Genomic DNA, 20,053 nt, shown 5'->3' with positions numbered 1-20,053 from the left:
TCTCATGGCACCATTGAATGGCTCCTAGTTGTAATTACCTCCCCTGCAATTTTTTTCTCAGTTTATAAATGTATAATATGATTTGTTTAATTTTTACACACCTCTCTTGTCATCCAGCCCAAAGCTGTTTTATTCGCTAATACATTGCTTCTAGTGATTGAAACGATATATTGTGCAGAACAAACTTCATAGGGTTTGTTAGGTAAGCATCCATAAATAGCATATTTTAGTTAAGGCCCACTTCATTTGAACAATGCTGATTATTGTGTGCAACAGCATGCCCATCTTAATGATGTAATTCGACAGCAAACTTTGAACAGCTAACACCCAAGTCTTTGGACTTAGATAGTAACATATTAAAATACACATAATGGCCTATAATTTGTCTAAAATTGTCAGTTTTTGCCACCATCACAATTGGGAAACTATCAGAAATTTTTGGTAGTGTTACAGAGTAGATAGGGAAAAATTGTACCCATTAGTGGAAGCATCAACAACCAGAGGGCACAAATGCAAGGAAATTTGTAAAAGAAACAATGGACATAATGGAAAACCTTTTCATAATGTGAATGATTATGCTTTGGAATGTGTTACTTAAGATTGTGGTGGCAGCAGATTCAATCAAAACATTCAAGAAGAAATTGGATAATTATGTGAAAAAGAAGATGAAAAGTGAAATCTTATATTGATTGATTTATTGTTGTTACATATTCCACAATACAGTGAGAAGTGTTGTTTTGTGTGCTATCCAGGCAGACTATACCATATGAAATTCATCAGGGTAGCAGATCAGAGTGCACAATACAGTGTTACAGCTGCAGGGAAGGTGCAGAGAGAGAGATCAGAATTAATATTTGAGAGGTCTGTTCAAAAGTCTGATAACAGGAAGATGCTATTCGTAATTTTTTTTTACGTGTATTCAAACTTCTATATCTTATTCAAACTTTGGAAGAGGGTAGAAGAGAGTATAACTGGGGTGGGAGGGGTCTTTGTTTACATTGGTTGTTTTTCCTGAGGCACTGGGAAGTATAGATGGAGTCAATGGATGGAAGGCTAGTGAGTGTGATAATCTGGGCTGTGTTCATGATTCATTGTAGTTTCTTGTGATCTTGGGAAGAGCAGTTGCCATAACACACTCTGATGCATCCAGATAGGATGCTTTCTGTGGTGAATCTATAACAATTAGTAGGAGTCCTTGTGGACATGTCAAATTTCCTCAGCCTCCTGAGGAAGTAAAGATGTTGTTATGCTTTCTTGACCATAGTGTCGATGGGTGGACCAGGACAGATTGTTGGTGATTATCACTCCCAGGAACCTGATGCTGTTGACCATTTCCATCTCAGCATCACTGAAGCAGACATGGGCATGCCCTTCGCTCAGCTTCCTGAAGTCAGTGATCAGCTCCTTCATTTTGTTGATGCAAAAGGAGTGATAATGATGAAGAGATTGGTGTCTTTACACCATGCCACTAAGCACTCAATATCTTTCCTATATTGTCCTTGTTTGAGATCTAACCTACAATGCTGCTGCCTCAGCAAATTTGTAATTGGAGTAGGGTTGGAATTTAGTCACATAATTGTGAGTATGTAAGGGTACCAGTGTGAAGGATTATGATGGAAGAATTGTCGCATGTTCTTACTGATTGCGGTCCATGGGTCAGGAAATCAAGGATCCAGTTACAGAGGAGGGAGCTGAGACCTAGGTCTCAGAGTTTAGAGTTGAGGTTAGAGATTGTTTGGAATTATGGTGTTGAAGGTGGAACTGTAATCAATATGAGGGAGTCTGACATAGGTATCCTTGTTATATAGATGTTCCAAGGATGTGTGTAGGGCCAGGCAAATGGTGTCTGTTGCGCTGGTAGGTGAATTGCAATGGATCAAGGCAATTTGGTAGGCTGGAGTTAATGATTTTTCTTTTGCACCAGGATTATGGTGGTCTTCATGAAGCAGGTGGGATCTTCAGATCATAGTGAGGAAAAATTAAAGATGCAGAATCATAGAATCCCTATCATGTGTGAACAGGCCATTCCACCCAACGAGTCCACACCAACCCTCCCAACCAGACACATCCCCCTACGCTAACCCTGTAACCCTGCATTTTTCATGACTAATGCACCTAACCTACACATTCCTGGACACTACAGGGTAAATTTAGCATGGCCAATTCACCTAACCTCCACATCTTTGGTCTGTGAGAGGAAACCCACACAGACACAGAGAGAACATGCAAACTCCACACAGATAGTTGCTAGAGGGTGGAATCGAACCTGGGTCCCTGGTGCTGTGAGACAGCAGTACTAACCACTGAATCACCACGTTCCAAATATCCTGCCAGTTAGTCACACAGGGTCTGAGTGCATGGTTGGGAACTCCATCCAGACCAGTCGGTTTCCGATAATTCAGGAGGCATAGCAGCAATTTATCCCAAGGAAGAAGAAACATAAGGGCCACTCTGCGGCAGTGACTGCAGGTACAGGTGCATCTGAGTTTGAAGGGATAAGTGACATTGGTTCACTGACCCTTTGTTGAAAGTGAGTGTAGAATACATTAAGCTTGTCAGGTAGGGATGTACTGTTGCCTGTGATTATGTTAGACTCCGCTGTGTAGCCTGTAATATCGGACAAGCCTTGCCACAAATGACGGGTGTCCGTGTGGTTGGTCTGGGTCTCAAGCTTCATTTGGCATTGCCTTTTGGCATCTATGATTGCCTTATGATGGTCATACCTGGATTTCCTGTATTGGTCAAAGTTGTCCGACTTGTAAGCCTCAGATCTGGACTTCAATCTGTCTGCCAACAACTCCATTTTTTAAGGAGGTGTCTTTGTTTGGCAACATTCCCCAGAACCCTAGCTTTAACTGTATAAGTTCTGCAGTGGTTTGCAAAATGAAACACATCACATTTATGTAAATTAATCTCCATCTGCCATCCCTCAGCCCATTAGCCCATCTGATCAAGATCCCGTTGTACTCTGAGATAATTTTCTTCACTGTCCACTACACCACTAACTTTGGTGTCATCTGCAAAATTAACTATGCGTCCTACACTCAGATCCAAGTCATTTATATCAATGACAAAAAGCAGTGGACCCAGCATTGATCCTTGTGGTGCACCACTGGTCACAGGCGTCCAGTCCACCACTCTCTGTCTCCTATTTTCATGTCAATTTTGTGTCCAACTGTATTTGATTCTTCTTTAATATTACTGGCTAACTTATCCTCATATTTCATTTTCTATTCCCTTATTACTTTTTTGTCCTCAGCTGGTTTTTAAAAGCTTCCCAATATTCTGGCTTCCCACTAGTCTTCACTAGATTGGATGTTTTTGCTTTTATATTGTTCTGACTTTTCTTGTCAACGTGGTTGCTTCATCTTGCCCTTATGTTTCTTCTTCCTTGAGATAAATTGCTGCTGTGCCTCCTGAATTATTGCCATTGCTGCTCCCCTTCCAATCAATTTGGGCAAGCTCCTCCATCATGTCTTTGTGGTTACCTTCACTCAATTGCAATAGGATTACATCCGATTCAAATTTCTCCCTTTCAAATTGTAGGGTGAATTCTATCATAATATGGTCACTGGCCCCAAAGGGTTCCTTAATCAAGTCTGCCTCGTTAACCATCACTAACTCCAGAATTGCCTGTTTCTGAGTGGCTCTAAACAAGCTGCTCCAAAAATAATCTTGTAGATGTTCCACAAATTCCTTTTCTTGGGATTTGCAACCAATCTAATTTTCCTGGTCTGCCCACAAATTGAAATTCCCTACGATTATTGTAATAGTGCCTTTCTTGCATGTGTTTTGTAATCCCTAATATATGACCAATTTCCTGTTCAATTGCAGTTCTTTTGTAGTTCTCCAACTATTCTATGCCTCTTGCCATCGATTTAATTTAATTTCTTACTATCAAGGTAACCTCAATCCCTCTGCATTGTGAAATAGGCTTAATTGGAAGGCATTCTGCATTACATTTTGGATATTTAAAATAATCTTTTTTGCTTTATTACAGTATTAAATGTAAATGTGGTGTAATCACTCCCACCTTGGTGTAATTGAGAATCCCTCCAAATTATGTCAATTCTCTTGGGTTAACTCAGTAATATTTTTTAGACTCAGTCATTTGATCCATTCATGGTTTAACATGTTTCTTCACAAATGCCTCCTGGAAAGTATTAATTCAATGCAAACATCAGGATTTGTATACTAATATTCCTCGTCATACTGTATTTTAAAAACTTTGTTCTTCAATATTTCATTTGTGCCTTTCATAATTGGATGATGTATAAACTACTGCTGTATAAACTTACTAATCTCACATTCATACTGACAAACTAAATGTCGGTTCTACTTGTCTGATGATATATATTTGAGGATTGCTGAGCAGTAAAGATTTAGCAACTATTGCTGTGAGAAAGCACTCCTTCCAATGCTGCAAGCAAATATCGGCAATGGCTAGTGATCATCTATGGACTCCGGCACAGTTCATATGGATTGGAGGGTAGCTAGTGTAACCCTAGAATTTAAGAAGGGAGGCAGAGAGAAAACAATGAATTATGGACCGGTTAGCTTGACATTGCTAGTGGGAAAAATGCTAGAGCCCACTAAAAGATGTGAGAGCAGAGCACTTGGAGGTTAGTGACAAGGTCAGACAAAGTGGAAATTGCGCTTGACAAGTCTGCTGGAATTTTTTGAGGATGTATCTAATAGAGTGGATAAGAGGGAGCCAGTTGATATGATTTACTTGGACTTTCAAAAGGTTTTTGACAAAGTCCGATATAAAAGATTAGTGTATAAAATTAAAGCACAAGGGATTGGAGGTCATGTATTGAAATGGATTGGAAACTAATTGTGAAAACAAAGAGTAGGAATAAACAGCTATTTTTTTCTGAGTGTCAGACAGTGACAAGTAGGGTATCCCATGGGGATCACTGACCCCAGCTACTCACAATATATATTAATGATTAAGGTGACATTTCGTATCTCTGAGTTTGCAGGTTTCAAGGATGTGAGGAAGATGCAATGAAGTTTGAATGCGATTTGGATAATTTAACTAAGTGGGAAAAAACATGACAATGCATTTTAAGGTAGAAAAATGTGAGGTTATCCATTTTGGTAGCAAAAACTGACAAACAGATCATCGAAATGGCAATAGATTGGGAAATGTGAGAGGGTGGTGCAAAGACTTGAGTGACCTTGTACCCCAAACTCTCAGAGTAAGCAGGCAGATGCAGCAGTGATGTAGAAGGCAAATTGTATGTTGGCCTTTATAGTGAGAGTATTCACTTACAGAGGCAGGGATGTCTTGTTGCAGTTGTACAGGAAATTGTTAAGACCTCACATGCAGTTTTAGTCTCCTTATTTGAGGAAGGATGTTCTGGCTACTGAGGCAGTGCAAAGGGATTGTACCAGACTGAGAAGATGGAACTGCCGTACAAAGAGAGACAGATTTCTTAGGACTATATTCACTAGAGTGTATAAGAACAAGGGGAGAATATCATAGAAACATATAATATTCAAACAGAATTAGAGAGTTTATTTGCAGGAAGGATGTTCACAATGATCATGGAGACCAGAATCAGGGAGTCTCTCTCTAAGGATATGGGGTCACCCTTTTCAGACAGGGATGAGGTTAAATTTCTGCAACCAGTGAGTGGTGAACCTATGAAATTCTCTGCCACAAAAAGCAGTTGAGACCAAAACATTGAATGTTTTTCAGAAAGCAATAGATATAGTTCTTTGGACTAAAGGGAGCAAAGGGTATTGGGAAAAAGTGGGAACAGGGTACTGAGTTGGATAATTAGCCATGATCATATTGAATGCCAGATCAGGCTTGAAGGTTGCTTGGTATACTCCTGCTGTTATTTTCTATGTCACTGTTTTGACAGTTGTTAGGCATGTGTTCTAATCCTTGTTACTTGCTTAAGAAATAACAAGGGTAAGAAAACATAGTAGGAATTATCTATAGGTTCCCTAACAGCAGCTGTACTGTAGCACACTGAATAAATCAGGAGATAATTAGAACATGAAGAAAAAGACAGTATATTAATCGTGGGTGACTTTAATCTTCATGTAGATTGCAAAAGGCAAATTGGCAGAGATAGCATGAAGAAGAATGCATGGAGTGCAGTCAGGACAATTTCATAGAACAATATGTTGTGGGTCAAACATATTTTGGACCTAGTAATGTATAATGAGGCAAGTTTAATAAATGTTCCCAGGGTAAAAGATCCTTGAAAAAACAGTGACCAGACCATGGTAAAATTTATCATTCAGTTTGAAAGTGAGAACCTTGACTTGGAAACAATGTTCTAAACTTAAATAAGGTAATTGCAAAGAAAGCAGAGTTAGGGATAGACTGGGAAAGTAGTTTAGCAGCAAAGATACTTGATGAAAGATGGCTATTGTTGTTGGATGTTAGTCATTTCAGTTTAAGGACATCTCTGCAGGAATTCCTCAAGGTAATTTCAGGCCCAAACTGCTTCATCACTGACCTTACTTCTACCATAAGATCAGAAGTGGGGATGTCCACTGATGACTGCACAATGTTCAGCACTATTCGCAAAGCCTCAGAGGCTGAAGCACTCCATGTTCAAAATTAACAAGATTTGGACAAACTTCAGGCTTGGTCTGATGAGTGCCAAGTAACATTCGTGCCACTCAAATGTCACGCAAAAAACATCTCCAATAAGAGACAATGTAACCACCACCTCTTGACATTCAATGGTGCAACTATCACTGAATGCCCCACCATCAACATTCTGGGGATTACTATTGACCAGAAATTCAATTAACTGTTACATAAACCCAACGGCTTACTCCACTTCCTGCAACGCTATCTTCTGCATATAAATTGACATTCCCTAGCTGTCATCAGTTCTGAGGAAGAGTCATTCGACATGAAACATTAACTCTGATTTCTCTCCATAGATGCTGCCAGACCAGCTGAGCTTTTCCAGCAGTTTCTGTTTTGTTTGTGAGTATAAAAGGGACATCACTTTTGTGTGTCTTGGATAGCCTGTAAAGGTGGAGTGAGCTTGGGGCTGTGTCCAATTGGAAATGTCAATCAGCAGTTGGTTGCTCTTACTCAAGTCTAGTAAGTGTTTGTTTTAGCTTGCTTTCAAATAAGACTGTCTGGTTAGGCTGAGCAGCAGACCCAATGATTATGAATTTAGACCGATCATGAAGAATAGAATGCATTTTGTTAATGTATTCACACTTGTTAAGGATGACTATTCCAGACCCTTTGTCAGGTTTACTGATGTCATAAATTCATAAAATATAAAAACAGAATTAGGCCATTTGGCCATCGAGTCTGCTCTGCCATTCAATCATGGCTGATATACAGTAGTCCCTCCTCCATACCTGCGGGGGTTACCTTCCAGGACCTACCGTGGAAGCCTAAAATCATGGATAGAAGCAAACCCATTCATTTAAATGGGAAACGTACCATCCCGGCAGCCTCCTGGTCCCTGCTGGAACATTCCCTATAATATGTCAGTGAAACTGTGGAAAATGATTCCGTGGATACAGGGGTCACCCTGTACTCCTCACCCCCATTTTCCTGCCTTCTCTCCATAACCCCTCAACCCACTACCAAGTAAAAATCTTAAATTTACTCACTGCCCCAGCATACTGGTAAATATTTAAACATTGGCCTTGAGGCCTGAAATAAGTCCAAGGGGGCAGGTATCCCATCGCCAAGTTACCATTTATTTACACGCGCCCAGTACGTGGAATCTGACTAATTTGCTCAAAGCCAGTCCTTAGGATGAGGAGACTCCTTGAATCTCCTGTTTATACCTGTCAGCAGATCCTCTTGATTGGCCCAGGTTAACAACCCCAATCAAGGATCTCATTGTCAATGGGATCCACCTTGCCCTCAATCAAATCCCTACAACCCTCAGTCCTGAGAAGTTTGCCTATTGTTTTTCTTGTAGTGTTTTCTGGGTTTTCACCCCAGATCCAGTGCCTCCGATTCTGACTCAGACACAGGCGGCATGGACCAGATCATAACCTTTCTCTTCCCCCCTAGAGTTTCTTGGGAGAGTTTTCCCCTCTTCTTCAGATGGTAAAGGCATCGAGGCGACATCTATCTTGGATTCTGAGGTTTCTTCGAGGCTAGCCTTTCTGGCTGTTCTGAGGGGACAGCTATGTTTTGCTCCTGCCCTGTTTTCGTGGTAGCAGCTTCTGTTTGTTCAGAACTGCCTTACCTACCTGAACTTGTATGTCACGGGATCTGGCCTCTTGTTGACCTGGCCTCGTACCCATGCAGGGCCATTTCTGTGATTTTGACACCAAACTTCAGTCCCCTGAAGTAAATTGTCTCTCTCACTTACAGGAAGCATGTGACTGGCCTTGGTGTTCCTGCTGCGAATTCACCTTCCCTCCCAGATTTGGGAATATCAGGTTTAACCTTCTGCAGCGTCTTCTCCCATCAGCAAATCTACTAGAGCTGTCCCTTTAGCTGTGTAAGGGGTGGCCCAATAATCAAACAGAAACCAGGACAGCTTGGTATCAAGTGAATTTGTAGGCTGTTCCTTTAAGCCTGCCTTTAATATTTGGACTGCTCTTTCTACTAGACCATTGGATGACAGATGGTATGGAGCTGTCCTAACATGCCAAATGCCATTCGATTTTAGGAAATATTCAAAATCCCAGCCGGTAAATGATATTCCATTATCTGTGATCAATAGTTCTGGGAGTCTGAATATCACATACGATGTTTACAGCTTTTCTATCATCATCCCTGAGTTTGCTGTATAACTCTGTGCACATCCAACCACTTGGAGCCCATGAAAGGACCCGCATAGTCAGCGTGTAGTTGGGCACAGGGTTTACACGGCCATTCCCATGAATGCGGGGGTGCTGCTAGCTGTAACGTTTCTTCTTGGTGGCACTCTGGGAACTGTCCCAACAACACGGCTATGTCAGCATTCACTCCTTGCCACGAGACATAACTTCTTGCTAACATCTTCATTTTGGAAGCCCCTGCATAATCCCATTTCAGATCGTATCTGGTAGCGACATTTACTCGGAACAATCACTGTTGCTGTTGCACCTCAACAAAATTGGTGAAATCCATTCTGTTTTTTTCTCATGGTCAACCTGCATGGTTTAAAATTTAAATAAGCAAACCGTCAATCATCATTAACTGGGAATTCTCCATGGCAACACCTCTACCAATCAATGTTGAGTTGCCAACAAATCATCATTCTCATGCAGTTAAAATGCTGGTTTTTAAATTACTATTTTTGCAAATCACCGTGTTGTGTGCATGAAGAAATGTTTCAACAAACCTTCTTAGGTGTAAATGAAGCGATTACTTATATCAATGAAAACGCTATTGTGGACCCAGACAGCATCAATTTATTTCCACTTCCGTCATTTCTCTCATGGAACCTTGCTGCTGAAGACATTTTTGGACCAAAAATTTACATTGCTTCTGGGGTGAGTTGCCTGATTTGCCACAACCAATGTGAGCAGCTCATTTCCAAATATGTAGCTGAGGCCTGAGAGGTACTTTGTGAAAATCTGAAGTTAGTTTAGTTTTAGGTGTGTGTTGGTCTCATTCTGCCGAATCTGAGCTCAAGAACAGGCCAAAATATTTCTATTCTTCCCTCTATGAGTGCCACAGCCACAGACACTAAGTACCTATTCCGTTTTAATTACATATAATTTTGTTAGCATTTCAGAATGTGCAATTCCATCCATTTGTTGTGAAAGTCATTTATTAATGTAATATGTAATGCTTTCATTGTTAATTTGCTCACATGATTAATAAGAATAATGTTCAACGTAATGTGGTCAGGAGGAATAGTTGATTTTGGACGTATGTTTCTGAAGCTTTTCACCATTAGTTTTTTATCCCATCTTGGATGGAATTTAATGTCTTTCCTGATGCAAGTTTTAAGATGGGGGAGGGCATCTAATTTAGCAAGGGATGTGAGTTGGAGCCACTCACCTTCTCTGTTAATGCCTACTTAAGTGCCTCATCACACTGCCACTGGAATCAAGCTGCAGTGGATTTGCTTGTAGGTTTCCAGGGGAGGTGCCTCATTCAAATGCAGTCAGGCATTAGGAAGAAGGTTACGCTCCCATACTATCTTTTGACTCCTTACCGCCAGTACAACCAGCATCCCACTCTACATTATCATCATCTTGTCCCCACACACTAGTTCCCTCATCAATCCTAGACTCATGATTTATCTTTTAAATCACTCACAGCATTTTGACATTGCTAGCTGAGCTCTTGAAAGGGTGGCGGTGAGGCGCTTCATTGAACTGTTCCAGGTCTTTCAGTGTAGATCCACCCATAATGCCATTAAGGACGAAATGCCAGGATTTTAGACCAAAGACAATGAAGGAACTGTGATATATTTCCCAGTCAGGATAATGAAAGACCTAAAGGGGAACTTGCAGGTGATGGTGTTCCCATGTATCTGCTGCCCTTGTCTTTCCAGATGTAAGTGGTCATGGATCTAGAAGGTGATGCCTGAGGAGCCCTGGTGAATATTTTGCTATGCATCTTGTAGATATTACAAACTGCTGCTACTGAGCATCAGAGTGGAGGGAGTGAATCTTGTCTATGTGATGAAGATTTAAGCAGAGTTACTATTTTCTGAGGTGTAAAGCTTTTTGAGCACTAATGGAGCTGCACTCATCCAGTCAATTTGAGAGGTTTCCAACACAATCCTAACTTATGCGTTGTAGATGGTGGTCAGGCCTTGGGGAGTTAGGAGGTACGTTACTTGCTGCAGGACCTGAGCTTCTGAGGTGCTCCTATAGCCACAGAATTTATATAGGTATTCCAGTTCAAATTCTGGCCAAGTGTAACCCCTAGAATGCAAATAGTGGAGGATTCAGTAATTGTAATGCCATTGAATATCATGACAATTTTTTTTTGCAGATGGTCACTGCCTGGCACTTGAGCAGCATAAAGTTACTTGTCAATCGTCAGTTCAAATCTGGATATAGTCCAGGTATTTTTGCATTTGACCAGGGGCTGTTCAGTATAAAGGAGTTACGAATGGTGCTGGACATTGATCAAGCATTAACAAACATACCACTTATGATCTTATAATGGAAGGAAGGTTGTTGATGAAGCAGCTGAAGATGGTTGGGCCTAAGACACTGTCCTGACGAACCTCTGCAGATGTGTCATGGAGCTTAGATGATAAATGCACTACTGGCAGCAAACACTAGTCGCAATAGCATTAATGGGCAATGGACAGCTGCCAGCCCTTGACTGATCAGCTCTCTGAGGGGATATTTCCACCTAAATCCTCTGAGATTCTGCCTCTTGTTTTGGTCTCGTGTGAAGATTTGTTGCTATGATTGGTTACCAATTTCATTAACATTGCGCCATGGGACAATCAGATTGGTAGGTTAATTTGATGGGACTAATTTCTCCATCATTTAAAAATTTTTCCACGAGTGTCGCTATCATGTCCAGGTTTATTGCCCATTGCTTTTGCTCTGAGAAGTGGAACTAGAGCTTTTTTTTCCTCTGAGCAATAACTGATTATATACTTAGAAAGCTTGCTTGGGTACTTCAGAGGCATTATGAATCAGTCTCACCATTGTGCACTCGAGGCAGCCTGAGTAGGAGTGGAAGGAGCCCTTCCCTGAAGGTCAGTCATAAACTATTTGGTTTCTTTGTGACTAATGCACAACTTCTGTTTGGTATAGTCCTAAAATAACCAGATTTCTTGATTCAAAGTCAGTCGTGTCAAAAAGAACAATCACCAATTTCCAGGTGGTGACACTGAGACACACATTGTTTTTAATTCGATCCTTTCCCTATAATTAAAAGTTTACTAACTTCGTTTCTCATGCATAAATCCCTTTAATGTTTGATAATCAATGTGGGGAAAGATATGTTTAGATTTGCTTTCCCCAACACCCTCTACTGCCTCCCCGTATTTTCAAAGGCACCCAGTCTCCTTTGAAAGTTATTTCTGGAGGCTGTCATCTCTAAATGTTTATTAACAAATGTAATTGATCCAGTTATAAAGGTTCTTTTTTTTAAAAAAAAGTTTAATTAAATTTGCACATGGAGATTCTTTTATTCTTCAAATCTGCAGGGCTTCTTTATGTCTCACTAGTAAATGGTGCTGAAACAGGGGATTTAAATTTGAGAGATGGTTTCTTCAGATAGGGGCTTTCAAATCTATGTGGGCTCCCCACATACTTATTGCTGCTTTGGAAGCATAAAGAGAGAAAGAACAATGTCTGCACCAAACAGCTTTAAGCATCTGCGCAGCAGGTCAGGCAGCATCCAGGGAACAGGAGAATCGACGTTTCGGGCATAAGCCCTTCTTCAGGAATGAGGAAAGTTTGTCCAGCAGGCTAAGATAAAAGGTAGGGAGGAGGGACTTGGGGGAGGGGCGTCGGAAATGTGATAGGTGGAAAGAGGTCAAGGTGAGGGTGATAGGTCAGACGGGGGTGGGGGCGGAGAGGTCGGGACTGCCCCCACCCCAGTCTGACCTATCACCCTCACCTTGACCTCTTTCCACCTATCACATTTCCGACGCCCCTCCCCCAAGTCCCTCCTCCCTACCTTTTATCTTAGTCTACTGGACAAACTTTCCTCATTCCTGAAGAAGGGCTTATGCCCGAAACGTCGATTCTCCTGTTCCCTGGATGCTGCCTGACCTGCTGCGCTTTTCCAGCAACACATTTTCAGCTCTGATCTCCAGCATCTGCAGACCTCACTTTCTCCTCCAGCTTTAAGCATCTTCAAAGCATCGAAGGCGGTTGAAGTCATGGAGTTTTCTTTTATGCTGTATCCCACTCCCAATGTTTGTTCTACTTCCCAGGTGTTCCACTGCTTTTTTTTATAGTGCCAGCCATGACTCAGTCAGTAGCACTCTCATCCCTGATTGGGGCGGCACGATGACACAGTGGTTAGCGCTGCTGCCTCATAGCACCAGGGTCCCTGGTTTGATTCCAACCTCGGGTGTCTGTCTGTGTGGAGTTTGCACATTCTCCCCATGTCTGCATGGGTTTCCTCTGGGTGCTCCGGTTTCCTCTCACAATCCAAAGATGTCCAGGCCAGGAGAATTGGCCATGTTAAATTGCCCATAGTGTTAGGTGCATTAGTCAGAGGGAAATGGGTCTGGGTGGGTTACTCTTCGGAGGGTTGGTGTGGACTGGTTGGGCTGAAGGGCCTGTTTCCATACTGGAGGAAATCTAATATAATCTAAAAAAAACTGTCATGGATTCAAGACCCTTTCCAGACACTAAGGGAGTGCTGCTTTCTCTCCGATGCAACACCATACTTAGACCTTGTCTGTCCTTTCAAGTGATTGCAAATGATCAATGGATGTTAGTGTGCTCCAAAGCAAAGAATTCTTCTCTGATTTTGCTACTTCCTTTGGAGTTCTTTATCTTTGACCTCCTTTCTCTGCTCTCAAATTCTAAGTAGAAAGCCTCCGCAGTATCTTAAAAATTGCATCAAACCTTCCTTTAGTCTTTTCAACTCACCTCATTGCTGTATGTCACTATGCTTTTAAAATGCGCTATGAAATGTTTTGATACATTTTGAATGATGTAATTCTGCTTAAAAGCAAGCATTCCTTTGAGAAACAAGTGGATTATCCCTTCAAATGTTGAGTTTGGACTCAAAACTGGATCAATGGGATGTAAATCTGTCTCAGCTGGCTCCAAGAATTGAACTGGATAAATTCTTGAGGGGTCTGATATTTGCCGTGCTATGGGAAAAAACGCAGGGAAGTGGAACTACTTTCACAGATTTTCCAAAAAATAGTAGATACAGCTTTAATAGGCAAAGTGGCCTTCTTCTGTAGTGTGTGTTAGTTGCTATGATTGCAGGAATTCTCTGTGAAGTGAGCTTGGGCACATTTAGCACAGCTGTGAGTGGGCACATGTTCAAAGCTCAGCACAGTTCATCAGTCTAACAAATTGGCAATCATATCTTGAGAGGCCAGTAGTGTGGACAGCTATATTGCTGCATGCGGGATGCAGTCCTGTAGTTGGGATTAAGGCACCCTGCTGGTATAATGGCAACTCATGCTACGTCTGAGCTGGGAGTGCTTTGATCTGCATTTGGTACATCAAAAATAAAAAGAATTTTACTCCAAAGTGCTGACATTGCTCAACTTGATTCACCTAAAAAATTCTGTTGCATTTGACCTCATTGTTGTGATTTAGGGGAAACTTGAGCATGAATTTAATAACTAGATGTGTGTTTTTAAAGCTTTGTGTTTATGTAAAATTTGGAACTTGAGACAAAAGGGTCAACTGGACAAACATGGTTTTAATCAAATCAAGATTAAAATATAAATCCTAGCTTAGTACTTGATAAAACATGATAAACATCAATATTCTCAAGTGTCACATCAGACGTAAATAGCCAAGGGTTCAAACAGACTCCATCCACTTTGGGGACATGATCAAGTCGTGTTGAATTTTGTTACTGAGTGTCACTGTGTAACATTGCACCAGCCCTATTTTCATTACTTGTCTATCTGATGAAGGACCAGCATGCCAAAAGCTTATGATTTTAAATAAACCTGTTGGACTATAACCTATTGTTGTGGGACTTCTGACTTTGTCCACCTCACTCCAACACTGGAACCTCCATATCATAACTGTTGAGTGTTATTGGAAAACATTGATGTCACAGGTTTCCAGAAGGATCCTGAATTCTACTTGCATATTCAAAATAATTTTTAAAAATGTGGAAGAAGTCAACTCATTCGATATTCAGTTCAGAGAATCAAGCATATTGTACAAGGGACCGCAATGGTGATTGATTTTGTGCCCTAAGCCTATGTCTAAAGTCATTCCAACATGTTTAATGTCAAATTAGTAAGTGTAATTCCTATTGTAATGTAGAAACATGCAGAGTAGGAGGCCCTCAGTTTGAGTTGATAAAGTGTGGTATTGCAAAAAGGACAGCAGATAAGGCAGCATCTGAGGAGCGAGAAAGACAACATTTCTTTCATAACGCTTCACCAGGACTAGGGAGGGGGAAGGGGGCTGAGAAAAGAATGGGGCTGTGTGTGTGTGAAGAAATGGTAATTTCTGGGCCAAGGTAGGAGACGATTGTGATAGGTCAGTGGGAAGCGTGGAATGGATAGGTGAGAAGGAGGTTGCACAGGTAGGACAGGTCAAGAGAGCATAGCCAAGTCAGAGGGTCGGATCTGGGATGGAGTGGGAAGAGAGGAGATTTAGAAACTGGTGAATTCAGTGTTGAGGCCGTGTGGTTGGCTCCTGAGGCGGATGTTGAGGTATTCCTCCTCCAGTTTGCAGGTGGCCTTGTTTAGGCAGTGGAGGAAACCCAGAATGGACACGTCGGCGGTGGAGTGGGGGGGGAGTTGAAATGGATGGCCACAGGAAGATAGGGTTGGTTAGTACATGTGGACCAGAGATGCTCTTTGTACTGTTCCGCTAGTTTGCTCTCAATCTCTCTGACGTAGAGGAGGCCACATTGGGAGCAACAGATGCAGTCAATGTGGTTCGAGGATATGCAAATAAATCTCTGCCGGATTTGGAATGATCCTTTGGGGCCTTGGACGGAGGTGTGGGAGGAGGTGTGGGTGTAGGATTTGCACCTCTTATGGTGGCAGGGAAAGGTGCCAGGTGTAGAGACGGGGTTGGTGGGGAATGTGGACCTCACACGGGAGTCACAGAAGGAATGGTTCTTTTGGAATGTAGATAGGGGTGGGGGGGGGGGAAATATATTTTTGGTGTTGGGGTCTGACTGTAGGTGGAAAAAATGGGGGAGGATGATACCCTGGATTTGGAAGTTAGTAGGGTGGAATGTGAAGACCAGGGGGATTCCATCCTTGTTGCGGTTGGAGGGGTGGGGTTCGAGGGCAGACGTATGAAGGGGATGCAATGGAGGGCATTGTTGATAACAGGGAAGGGGAAATTACGGGCCTGGGATGTTCTGGAGTGGAATCGCTCATCTTGGGAGCAGATATAGCAGAAGAATTGGGAGTAAGGGATCGCGTTTTTATAGGAAGGGGTTTGGGAAGAGGTGTAGTCATGGTAGCTGTGCGAGTCAGTGTGTTTGAAGGAGATGTCAGTGTTAAGTTGGTCGCCGGAGAAGTCCAGGAAAGGGAGGGAAGTAAATACAAAGCATCCTGCAAACTGGAGAGGGAACACCTCATCTTTCATCTCAGGAGCCTACAACCACATGGCTTCAACTTTGAATTCGCCAGTTTCCAAATCTCCCCTTCCCCCACTCCATCCCAGATCCAACCCTCTGACTCGGCTCCACCCTCTTGACCTGACTTACCTGTCCTTATTCTCTACCACCTATCCGCTCCACACTTCTCGCCAACTTATCAAAATCACCATCTACCTTTGCCCACGTATTTCCATCCCATCTACCGTTCCCCTAGCCCCACACCTCCCCTCCCCTATTTGCTTCTCAGCCCCCTTCCCCCTCCCCAGGCCTGATTAAGGATTATGCCTGAAACATCGACTCTCTTGCTCCTCAGATGCCGCCTGACCTGCTGTGCTTTTTCCAATGCTGCACTTTATCAACTCTGACCTCTCCAGCATCTGCAGTCCTCATTATCTCTTAGGCCCTCAGATCATTCTGTACTGAATTAGGTATTTTGTGACAGGATGCCACAACTGGCTACATTGCTCCTATGAAACAAAAACAGAAGCTATGAAGTCTCACATTTTGGAAAGAATGAGAATGGAATTGGACTTGACCGCAATGCCCCCTGAAGGCACTCCATCATTGAAGCCATACTTTCAGATACTTATGGTAGTTAACAGCGTCAGTAGGAGGATCCCAAGAGAAAACTGGAAACAAAAGAATATCCAATATTTGGCTATTTTGCAGATTTGCTTTCTTTCATGAATTATTTGACATGATTACAACAGGATCTGGACCAGATGGGCCAATGGGCTAAGAAGTGGCAGATGGAGTTTAATTCAGATAAATGTGAGGTGCTGCATTTTGGGAAAGCAAATCTTAGCAGGACTTATACACTTAATGGTAAGGTCCTAGGGAGTGTTGCTGAACAAAGAGACCTTGGAGTGCAGGTTCATAGCTCCTTGAAAGTGGAGTTGCAGGTAGATAGGATAGTGAAGAAGGCATTTGGTATGCTTTCCTTTATTGGTCAGAGTATTGAGTACAGGAGTTGGGAGGTCATGTTGCAGCTGTACAGGACATTGGTTAGGCCACTGTTGGAATATTGCATGCAATTCTGGTCTCCTTCCTATTGGAAATATGTTGTGAAACTGAAAAGGGTTCAGAAAAGATTTAAAAGGATGTTGCCAGGGTTGGAGGATTTGCGCTATAGGGAGAGGCTGAACAGGCTGGGGCTGTTTCCCTGGAGTGTCGGAGGCTGAGGGGTGACCTTATAGAGGTTTACAAAATTATGAGGGGCATGGATAGGATAAATAGGCAAAATCTTTTCCCTGGGGTCGGAGAGTCCAGAACTAGAGTGCATAGGTTTAGGGTGAGAGGGGAAAGATATAAAAGAGACCTAAGGAGCAACTTTTTATCGCAGAAGGTGGTACATGTATGGAATGAGCTGCCAGAGGAAATAGTGGAGGCTGGTGCAATTGCAACATTTAAGAAGTATTTGGATGGGAATATGAATAGGAAGGGTTTGGAGGGATATGGGCCGGGTGCTGGCAGGTGGGACTAGATTGGGTTGGGATATCTGTTCGGCATGGATGGGTTGGACTGAAGGGTCTGTTTCCATGCTGTACATCTCTATGACTCTATGGTAGGAGTCAGAATCCCACACACATGCTGAATGCATTTTAAGTCTGCTTAATGGTGAAATGAAAGATTTTCTAAGTAGATTTCAAGCAATGAGATCAAGTCACAATTATTATTTTAAATGCCTCTTTTAATTAATTAGAAAATTTCTTTAGAAATGGAATACAGGTCATCTTATCAGTGCCAGTCATTTGTTTGGTATCTAATCAGAAATTAGTTTGGTACTTATTACCATAGAATATTCTACTTTTAATTGTTCTGGGAGTTTTTATTCCTATACTTGCAAAGTGGAATGGTTTATACATGGCTGTGAATTGTGTAAATGTTACTGTGCATGCCTAAACATAGAGCTCTCAGAGCATGTTATGCTTTGTCTCAGTGACTGATTGAGAGACAGACCGTTGTATCATTTAGGGGAAGGTTGAAAATGTAGACAATACCAGACATGTGGAGTCTGCTGGGCAATGGGATTAGATTTGCATCTCTCTCACAAAAAGGTAGTATAAGCATAATGGGAAGAATGCCTCTCTTCAGGGCTGGAAATTTCAGTTGTACTTTGGTACAATGCATATGTGTTAATTGATAAATATTGTACTTAGATTAGATTACTTAGTGTGGAAACAGGCCCTTTGGGCCAACAAGTCCACACTGCCCCGCCGAAGCGCAACCCACCCATACCCCTAACCTAACGCTACGGGCAATTTAGCATGGTCAATTCACCTGACCTGCACATCTTTGGACTGTGGGAGGAAACCGGAGCACCCGGAGGAAACCCATGCAGACAACGTGCAAACTCCACACAGTCAGTCGCCTGAGGCAGGAATTGAACCCGGGTCTCTGGCGCTGTGAGGCAACAGTGCTAACCACTGTGCCACCGTGCCACCCACAATACTTATATCGCAAGAACATACAAAAACTTAAAATGAAAACTTTGACAAAATTTAACATATCAGGTCACTGCCATTCAGAAGTTTTAATTTCCAGTTCAAATCCTAGGGAGTTAATTCTGTAGGAGAACCACACAGTCTTCTCACACATCTCATATATATATTACTACAAGGATTATCTTTCCATCAAATATCTCAGCTTAATGGCTTCATATGACTGGATGCAAGAGGGTCTGGAGTGGAACATGACCATTCAACTGATATAGCCGAATTCTAATTAAAGTCCCTCAAAACTGACAGACATGCTCTCGCAATGCTCTGGTTCTTTGATGATCTGTGTGTTGTGGAGTATTACAACTAGTCCCTGGGTGAGGTTCCATAGCTTGTGACAGTTCCAGATAGAATACCCAAAATTGTTCATCTCCCAAGTGAGAAAGGATGAATTGTCTGCCATTCTTTATTCACCGACCTCGTCAAATGGTTATAACAAGTAATTTTTTAAAGAATTCCTTCCCTTTCTTGCAGACTCAAATGAAATTATGTTTTAAAAGTAACCAACTGAGCACGACCAGTTAACAAAAGCATGGGTTTGCCAGTTGGAATCCAGAAGAATGACGGCGATCTTATTGGAACATCCTGGATTGTTGTGGGATTTAACAGGGAAGATAGAGAGAGGTTTTTTTCCCCTTGTGTGAGAATCTAGGACCAATGACATAATCTCAGAGTAAGAGGGTCACATAATTAAGGCAGGATATAGAAGGAATTTCTTCTTGCAGACGGTAGTGAAATTATGGTATTTTTTACCACAGAGAGCTGTTGAAGTTGGGTCATTAAATATAATCAAGGCTGAAATAGGCAGCTTTTTAATTAGTAAGGGAATCAAAGGATTTGGGGAAAAGGCAGAAAAGTTAAGTTGGGGATTATCAAATCAGCTATGATCTTATTGAATGGCACAGAATGTTCATTGGGCTGAATGGCCTATTTCTGCTTCTGGTCTTTTGAGAAGAAATAATATTGCCAATATATGTAAACAATTCAGATGAGTGTCTAAAAAGCATAGTTAGTAAGTTTGCAGATGACACCAAAACTGGTAATATAGAAGGTTATTTAAGATTACACAGAAAGCTTGATCAATTGGATCAATGGGTTGAGGAGTGACAGATGGAGTTTAATTTGGATAAATGTGAGGTATTGAATTTTGGTAAAACAAACAAGGGCAGGACATGTACAAGTAATGATAGGGCCCTAAATAATCTAGTAGAACAGAGAGACATAGGGTTCAGGTGCATAATTCTTTGAAATTTGCATCACAGGAAGACAGGATGGTTAAGAAGGTATTTAGCATGCTCGCCCTCATTGGTCAGACCTTTGAGTATAGGAATTGGAAAGTCATGTTGATATTGTACAGAATGTTAGTGTGGCCTCTTTTGGAATATGTGTGCAGTTCTGTTGCTCT

This window comes from Chiloscyllium plagiosum, chromosome 3 (assembly GCF_004010195.1).
Source record: "Chiloscyllium plagiosum isolate BGI_BamShark_2017 chromosome 3, ASM401019v2, whole genome shotgun sequence".
Lineage (NCBI taxonomy): Eukaryota > Metazoa > Chordata > Chondrichthyes > Orectolobiformes > Hemiscylliidae > Chiloscyllium > Chiloscyllium plagiosum.
Note: the sequence above shows the minus strand (reverse complement) of the source record.